General features: G+C 43.7%; 1 pseudogene; it reads left to right on the forward strand.

The window, feature by feature from the left end:
* Window positions 1-277: 277 nt before the first annotated feature.
* On the forward strand, window positions 278-2,691 carry LOC125532881 (annotated as a pseudogene).
* The last annotated feature ends 4,884 nt before the right edge of the window (window positions 2,692-7,575 follow it).

The raw sequence follows: 7,575 nt of genomic DNA on the forward strand, positions 1-7,575 counted from the left end.
GGTCACTGAATATTTTGACGAGCACAACCACAAACTCATAAAGAAGTTCGACCTAGTAAAATTTCTGACCGCCCATAGAGGATTCACCCCCCTCGAGAAGAAATTCATAAAGCTGCTACATGATTGTAACGTAGGTCCATCAAGAATGGTCCAGATACTATCACTCATCCACAGCAAAAAAGGGACTCTGAGTAGCATGCCCTACATACCAGCTGACGTCACAAACCTAAAGGCAAAGTACCGTAGAGAGATCAATTTGGCTGACATAGAGGCCACAATGGCCTATTTCGATGAGAAAGCAAAGGAAGATCCAGATTTCTTCTACAGGATAAGGTTGGACGATGAGGACCATGTCAGGAACATGTATTGGGTGGATGGTGCTGCAAGGAGAGCCTACAAACATTTCCGAGATTGCATTTCATTCGATGCGGCCTATCTCACTAATATGTACAAGATGCCATGTGCTCCATTCATAGGAATAAATAACCACAATCAGTCGTTGCAGGTCGGATTCGGGCTCGTTCGGAACAAAGACACGGATGGGTACGTTTGGCTGTTCAAGACCTTCTTGGAGTGCATGGATGGACTTGCTCCGATGAACATAATAACATACCAGGATTTTAGCATGCGTGCAAGCATAGAGGAGGTCTTTCCATTGGCAGTGCACAGGCACTGCAGGTGGCACATTATAAAGAAGGCTGAGGAGACGCTAGGACCGTTCTTTGCTGACCTTCCAGAGCTGCACAAGGTATTCGAACTGTGCATGGACCACAGCTTGACGGTGGAGGAGTTTGAAAGGAGCTGGATGGCCATGATTGAAACATATCAAGTCACAGACAACGAGACTCTTGCTAGCCTGTGGGAGAAGCGAATGTACTGGGTGCCGGCCTACTTCATGCAGTGCTTCTTCCCGTTTCTGCAGACTACGTAGCGTAGCGAGGGGTTCAATGCTGTTTTGAAGCGGTACGTGAGCCCTGGCAACTCATTGCTACAGTTTGCCAAGCAGTACACAGCTTTGCAACAAAAAATACTGGGATCTGAGCTACAGCAAGAAGCGAACACCGCGCTAAAATAGCCAAAATTGCTAACGTATTTACCGATGGAGAGGCAAATGAGCAAGATATACACCAACAAGATCTTTAACAAGTAAGTCAGTTGTGTTACAAGTCTTATTTGCGCAAAGCATGAAGGCAGTAGGTGCCATATAGAATGCAATGCAGTTGCCATGATATGTGGTTGCCATGTTTAATGAAATACTGTTTGCCATGCTTACTCAGCTGCAGTTGCCTTCAATGGAAATTCTGTTTGCCATGCTTACCCGGATGCGGTTTCCATGTTCAATAAAATGCAGTTGCCATGTTTTAATGCACTGTACTTCCATTGCGCATGATGGTATGCGAATGCCAATGTCAACTGAAAAATGTTATGCTGTTGCCATATTTACTGAAATGCAATTGCCATGTTTACTAAAATGCAACTGCCATGTTTGCTGAAATGCAATTGCCATTGTTTACTCAACTGTAGTTGCCATGTTTAATAAAATGCAGTTGCCATGTTTTATGCAATGTGCTTCCATTGGGAATGTTGTTGTGGAAATGACGATGGCCAGTTGAAAAATGTTATGCAGTTGCCATGTTTAATGTACTGCAGTTGCCATGTCTAATGTACTACAGTTGCCATGTCTTATGTACTATATTTGCCACGTTCAAGGTACTATATTTGCCATGTTCAATGTACTATAATTGCCATGTTCAAACAAAATGTATTTCTATTTCCATGACAACATAAGGTGCTACAAAACAGAAAACACACAAAACTTGCAGATTCTAGGAAGAAATAAAGCGTGCCAGCATGTTCATGGCTTTCCAGGTGGACGAACATACGTTCAAGGTGTGTTCTATTTTGGGCATATCAGATTCAGAACCTGAAGACCCGGACAAAGGAAGGAACTACTTCGTGAAAGCCTTGATCGGCCAAGGTGAATACTATTGCCAATGCTGCAAGTTTGAACAAGACGGCATTGTGTGCTGTCACATACTAAAAGTAATGGACATGAACGTTGTGACACGGACGCCCCACCATTTCATAAGGCGGCGATGGACTTGGGACGCTGACGACGCGTTGGCACCGCAGACAACAAATGCAGTTCTGGCTGTGCATGACGAGAAACCTGAGTCAACCATGGAAGCCGTGAGGCACGTTGTGCTGACAAAGAACTATGTTGAGCTAATTGATGAAGCGTGCAAGAGTGATGAGACAGCGAGAGTCGCAGAAAAACACAAGAAGGCCCTGAAAAGAGAGCTTGATGAGATGAAGAAGAGGAAAGCTGAGGAAGCCTTACACAGGTTCCCCCGCACATCAAGTGTGCCTTCGTCCACGGGGCCATCATCTGAAAACTCGAAGATAGGATCTGGAACAGCAAGCACACAAACCCAGGTCAGGAACCCGCCCCGTTCCATCACAAAGGGGCGTCCAAAAGAGATAAGGTACAAATCGGGATTGGAGATTCAAGCAAAACACAAGAAAACAAAGAAAGGGACGGGTAATCCATAAGCAAAAATTGGGGCGCTATGACATGGTCCTTGGGGACATTTTGTTTTGTAACCTAGATGTTGTGAATTTTTTTCTAGAAATGGGAGACTGACTCTTGAGGGGCATCAGAAGTTGCAGGAAAATGCATTGAATGGGTAATTGCAGTTGCCATGTTGTGCGTGCTTGATCTGCCATGTTATATGTGTTTAATCTGCCATGCTATTTTGTACTAAATATGCCATGATATTTTATACTGAATCTATCATGGTAAATATACTGGGTCTGCCATGTTAATTATACTCAATCCGCCATGTCAAGTATACTAGATCTGCCATCTTGTTTATGCTGAATCTGCCGTGTTCTTTGTACTGAATCTGCCCTATTAGCTGTACTGAAAAATGCCATGTTATTTGTAATGACTCTACATCGCATATATTTTCATGATAATTCGACACGCTTTAGTCACACATGTTGTGTTGTGTGCAATATATGGGAAACAAAGTTGAAAAAGCGTAACATGCATCAACCGCAGAAAAGGTTACGGCTACATGATCAAACCTACCATGGTAGCCGGTGCAGTTAGCAATGAAAAAGAAGAAGCAAAACAGCCAAATGAAAAAACGACGATGACTTTTAATAATCATGTCTGATGAACTACAGTTGCCATGTTTCAGAACATAGTGCACGCATTCGAAGCAGCAACCTGGTGGTGCAAACGATGAAACCACAATAATAATGATAAACATAAAATGTATCTACTATCACGCCTGAAATAGGTTCACATCCACACAAAATATTACAGAAAATATTAAAATGTCACTCACGAACCACCATTGCGTACTAGGCTACTCGGGGTTGCAGTCATAGAATAGCACACGGACATAGTTTTTGAGAAGAACAAAAGGTAGTACCTTACATTCCTCAGCAACAGAATGTAAGGTATGCGTCCGGTGTGTAACGCCACGTGATCACTTGTACTTCTTGATGACTTTCTTGACAGCTTCCTCCATGAACTCATGTGCTCCGGACCGCTTGTTGAAATCTTCATTCGTCAACCAGTTCCATGTGTAAAATTTCTAGAGCTCAACGACCGTTGCAGCATTGACAGCGGGAACAAGTCTACCTTCCCACTTTGCAAGGTATTCCAACATGTGAAAGCCACAGTCCGTCCTGCACAAGAAAAAGAGTCAGGTGAACTCGCAAAAAGGATAGACATAGCAATGATAAAATTAAATTCATATGTAACAACAAAGAGGGGTGGGATTGATGTAAATGGCACATGAAGGGGGGGTAGGAAATTAAGTGTTCCCTTGTTTCGTAGTCACCATGTACTCAATCGGGAAATGTCTGATCTGGACCTTTGAGTTTTCGTAGTGATGGTTCCATGTCTCTTTGACGTTGTTGATGAAGAATTCAGCATGCGAAGTAAGGTCTGCATCGGCTGCCGAACGCATTGAATCAAGCACCTCAAAGCGTTGGTTCTTCAGGTCAAGACAGATCGCGTAGTGGTGACCACACTTGTCATGTGGGTCATGTGGTGCAAGCTCCTGGAACATGGGGAACATGACATGCATGTAAAAGTGAAGGAAATGAGAAGCAGAGTTCACATGAAGAACAACAGAGGGACAAAAAAGTAGAATCACGTAGAATGTTTAGTTATAGTGGGTAGTTGAAAGAAAGTTGCCATCCATGTATGAACAAAATTTGTCGTGTATTTTACTTTGAAGTTGCCACATAGTTTGCACGGGGTGCAAAAATCAAAAAGTCAGTTTGCACGGCAGCTGATGCCGCATGAAACATCTGCCACATAAACAGAGTGCAGATAAAGGCAAAAAACCATACCATGTGAAAAGAAAGTGCAAACAGGGAAGGAGTACTCACATATTTCTTCAGTGTGAGCTTGAATTGACCGTGTTGAGCAAAATTCTTCCTTAGGATTTTGTGGTGGAAGTCACCATCCCATATTTTGCAGGTCATACTGTAATGCATGATTGTTTTGTCGGGACACATATCCATATGCTTGTTGATGTAGTCAATCCCGCATGCAACTACATTCGTCGACATTTTACCGTTTGGCCTCACAGACTCGGCAAGACCACCCAGGTCAACGTACGTCGCTTTGCATTGAATGACCTTGGTTATGTACAAACATGAGCTGTATGAAAATGATATAACATGAAAGAATCATGTCTACTAAGTAAAAAAGGAAGAACTAAAATGTAGGCGGATCATATATAGAAAGTAGAAAAAAATATGAATGGTAGAAAGAGCAAAGCAAAATGTGGTCATTACGCTTTCAGCTCCTTCATCTGCTTGCTGCTGGCCCTCGCATTTCCAAATCGCTTGACAATATCGTACAGTTGGCTCTGTTCCTTTGTGGCCCTGACTTCGGGCTCGTAGTCTTCTGTTGGAGGTGGGTGAACTACCCTCTGCTGCCTCACAGAACCAGGGGTGGCACTCCTGAAAGTGCTAGTGATCGACTAGAGGGGGGTGAATAGGCGATTTTTATGGAAGTCTTCAAAACATGTAAGTTTCGAAGACAAACGATAGAAATAAACCTATTACCATGTCAGTGGAAGGTAGACTACACTAGGCAAACCATAGTCAAGTATTCAATGAAGTGAAAGCACAATGACTAATAGCAGCTAGGCAGTAAGGATCAGGTAGGAAGATATTGTGAAGCCAATCAGAACAAGTAATCACTCAGTGAAGCCAAATGGTGATGCAATCGTACAATGACTTCACAAGGACCAACAGTAAGTAAAGGGAAGGGAAGGATGAAACCAATGACTCGTTGAAGACAATGATTTGTTGGACCAGTTCCAGTTGCTGTGACAACTGTACGTCTGGTTAGGGAGGCTAAGATTCAACTCAGAAGACCTCGTCTTCACCTTATTCCCCTTGAGCTAAGGACACCTAGTCCTCGCCCAATCACTCTGGTAAATCTTCAAGGTAGACTTCCAAACCTTCACAGACTTCGTTCACCGGCGATCCACAATGACTCTTGGATGCTCAGAACGCGACGCCTAACCGGCTGGAGGATTCACAGTCCTCAAGTGTAATAAGTCTTCAGATCACACAGACAGGAAGTCTTAAGTGATGCCTAACACTCTTTGGTTCTGGGTGGTTAGGGCTTTATCCTCTCAAGGAATTCTCTCTCAAAGGCTTCGAGGTGGGTTGCTCTCAAATGACAAAAGCCATGCTTTAACTCTGAGCAGCCAACCGTTTATGGTTGTAGGGGGTGGGCTATTTATAGCCACTAGGCAGCCCGACCTGATTTGTCCGAAATGACCCTGGGTCACTAAGGAACTGACACGTGTTCCAACGGTCAGATTTCAAACACACACGACAACTTTACTTGGGCTACAAGCAAAGTTGACTTATCCAACTCTGGACAAGATTTGCTCTCATAGTCTTCACTCGAAGACATAGGATTTCGGTTAAGCATCACTTCAGTCATTCTGACTGGTTCTCTTGGACCCCACTTAACAGTACGGTGGTTTCTATGACTCAACAAAGAAAAACACAGATTGGCGAAACTGCTAAGTCTTCGCGCTCCATAGTCTTCACGCGATGTCTTCTCTTGTCATAGTCTTCAATGTGAATGTCTTCACATACCACCTTTGACTTCAATGTCTTCATACATTTTTTGGGGTCATCTCTGGTAGGAAAACCGAATCAATGAGGGACTTCTACCTGTGTTATCCTGCAATTCTCACAAACACATTAGTCCCTCAACTAGGTTTGTCGTCAATACTCCAAAACCAACTAGGGGTGGCACTAGATGCACTTACAATCTCCCCCTTTTTGGTGATTGATGACAAACTAGTTGAAGTTTTCAACGGGGAATATAATATATGAAATTGTAAAGGATAGGGGATTGTCTTCATAAGTTGCAAGGGCTCCCCCTGAAGATGTGCATATAAGTAATTTGCTTTTGGAATGCAAATGCACATGGCAGGTTGTACTTGTGGAGATCCTCTTCAACTTATGATGACAATTCATCATGCATGAAAAGTATGTGAAGATAATGACATGCATAATGAAAAATGGATGTCTGCAAAATGATCTAAGTGCGGAATTTATCGTCGCACATGCGGAATTTATCATCGCATCACAGAATAGCAAATAAGTAGCAGACGACCATCGAGTTTAAGTGTTACAACTCAAAGAACCAAATGTATCAAAACGAGAGTTGTAAACACTAGGCAAAACATAAAGCAACCGCCCATATGGACCCGCTTGAAGACTATCAAACTCATATGCTTCTCCCCCTTTTGTCAGTAAGGACCAAAAAGGTTTGAAGACATAGAGTATCTACTCGTTCCCATGAGGAGTAGGTGAATCAGCAAGGTCGTCGGTGTTGTTCGGCGGTGCAGACGAACTCGGGGCAGTGTCGATGCGTGTAGAAGTAGGGAGCGGTGAAGTGGCATCGTCTTCGTCCTTGATCACTCTGGCATTCATAGTTGCCGTGGAGGAAGAGAACTCAGAGTCTTCAAGAGACGGAGTTCGTCGCAGCACAGTCCCTCTTGGAGGTGTGGAGTCAAACTTAAAACGTTCAGAGAAGCCATCCTCTTGAAGATCATCTTCAGAACACATAAGCGTCAGCCCTTTCCATGTACGCCGACAGGTTTCATGGGCAACAAAGGCATTCTTGGTGGCAAGATTGCGAATGCGGTTGACATCCACCAAGAGGCTTTGCATTTGGTGCTTCAGCCAGTCATGATGCCTATCCTGTTTTTGTTGAAGGGCAACCAGAAGCTCTCGGTCATTGAGAACACGAGATCGCTTCTTGGGCCGTTGGGCAATAGTGCTTTTCAGTGGCTTCAGTGAGGGCACGATGAGGTGCACGTGTAGTACCAGCCAGAGGATAAACACGAGTGACTGCTTCAACTCCTTCAATGTTTTGAGAAAAACTTTGATGCTCAGCATTCTGAAGACTAAGAGGCTCCTTGGCAGGCTCTGGATAGATGGCTTCAACGAACATATCAACGTCAGGCAGAAAGATCCGATGATTGCGAGCAGAGGGCTGATATGAGACAG

The sequence above is a fragment of the Triticum urartu genome, chromosome 1 (assembly GCF_003073215.2).
Source record: "Triticum urartu cultivar G1812 chromosome 1, Tu2.1, whole genome shotgun sequence".
NCBI lineage: Eukaryota > Viridiplantae > Streptophyta > Magnoliopsida > Poales > Poaceae > Triticum > Triticum urartu.